At 34.5% G+C, this 1,839-nt stretch overlaps 1 non-coding gene across 1 annotated transcript; it reads right to left on the minus strand.

Moving 5' to 3' along the window:
• Positions 1-214: 214 nt before the first annotated feature.
• On the minus strand, positions 215-287 carry Trnaf-gaa (transfer RNA phenylalanine (anticodon GAA)). Its single transcript has one exon. It is a non-coding gene; the product is annotated as a tRNA-Phe (tRNA).
• Between the last annotated feature and the right edge of the window lie 1,552 nt (positions 288-1,839).

The following is a 1,839-nucleotide window of genomic DNA, read 5'->3' on the forward strand; positions in this document are numbered from 1 at the left end:
AAAAAGTTGTCTTTGTAGCACATTTCTTTACTGAATTTCAAATATATCAAGAATGATTAAGTTATACTAAAACCAATCCTTTTACTTAGTTAACACCACTATGTGGTATCTAAAAAATAAGGGCAGTCAGATTCTGCTCTAATGGATCATTACATTCCTTACTCATACCGGAACTATTCAATCATCCTTTTGTTGAGTTTGACTAAACAAAACCTGCCGAGACCCGGGGTTGAACCAGGGACCTTTAGATCTTCAGTCTAACGCTCTCCCAACTGAGCTATCTCGGCTTCTTGAAAAGGGTGGGCTTCTTTCACTTCACTTCCAATACTTTGTTTTCAACTTTGATTTTTAGCCTGGTTCAGATTCTGTTTAAATTCGATTAGACCCAATCCTTGTCTCCCACGCAAACTGCTTGGATCAAAGTCCTGGCACAGTGGTGTAGATAAATGGAGGAGGGAGACAGAAAAGAGGGGACAGAGATTTAAAAGAAAGCCTTTCTGGGATCTCACCACTAGAGTAGAGAAAGGGGAGAGACAGGGAGCAGGGTATGGGGAAGTACTTTAGATATAATTATGAGTAGAATAGAACAAGCAGACCAGAGAGAAGAAAGAGAATTGGGAAACATGAAGGTAAAGTGGAATGAGCTTGGTCAAATTGTTATGTGCAAGTACAAATATGGCACAATGAATCCAGCCATTAAGTATAATTATAATGAACCAATAATAAAAAGGTCTTTTCTGTTCTTCCACAGACACAGCTCAGAAAATTAAGGAAATAAAAGAAAAAAAAATTCCTGGGTTCCTTTTTTTTTTTTTTCTTTTTTTCTTTGTTTTTGTCTTTCATAATCTTTAAAGATATCAAGAAATGGAACTTGATAATTCTGTAACTTTGCAAAGAGAATATATGTGAATGTTAACAAAGCACTCATCACAGTACTCCCAACTTACATAAACATAATTCTAAGAAAAATTAGAAAATTAAAAATGGCACTTCTCATCATAGCAGCTTTTCTTCATAAAAACTTTTTTTTTTTTTTTTTTTTTTAATGATGAGGGAGGACAGGTAGGCATAATACAGTGGCAGAATAATATTTCTGGTATCCTGAAGATCATGGTTGGAACCCCTGTGTTTCTCAGAATATCCCTTAACCCAGGCTCTAACCAAGCATGGCCATGAAAGAAATATTTGCCATGATGAGCCGTGTTTCTATTTTAGTAGCCAAAGAAATCTGTCATGAGAAAATAAACTTGTGAAAATGGTTGATAGAAGACTTGAAGATAATGGGAGTGGCATCAATTGTTAAAAATACAGGCAAATAACTTTGTTTTCCATTGGTGCTATATGAGTCTACTGTTACCAATATTAATCCGTTGTTTATTCAAAAAGTCAATAATAGTTTAAAATGAAGAAATAAACTCAACTACCTACATGGAACAACAACAGTGAGAATGTTTTCTAAGAAGTTGAAAAAGCAATAATTCATTACAACCTGAAGTGAAATTGCTAAGCCAAATTATAACTAGGGATGATAAAATTATAAAAAGAACAGAAAAAGATTTACTTGAACAAGTTTAATTGCTTATAAAAATGTGAAAAATATTCGAGTGTATCGTGTTGTCGAACAAGTAATCGCGACAGAAAATTTAATTTGTTCTGGAAGTGCACTTTCATTGTTGTGGAGAGAGAGTTGAATCATCCCACCAGTATAAAACAATTCTCCTAAATCAGTATAGACAGAGTACTGATACACTTCTTTGATGCTTCCATATATGCTAAGTCCATTTCTATTTTTGCAGACTTTTCAAGAATTTGCCCTCTCGCAACTACTCGGAGAGTCTG

This window comes from Urocitellus parryii, chromosome 8 (assembly GCF_045843805.1).
Source record: "Urocitellus parryii isolate mUroPar1 chromosome 8, mUroPar1.hap1, whole genome shotgun sequence".
NCBI lineage: Eukaryota > Metazoa > Chordata > Mammalia > Rodentia > Sciuridae > Urocitellus > Urocitellus parryii.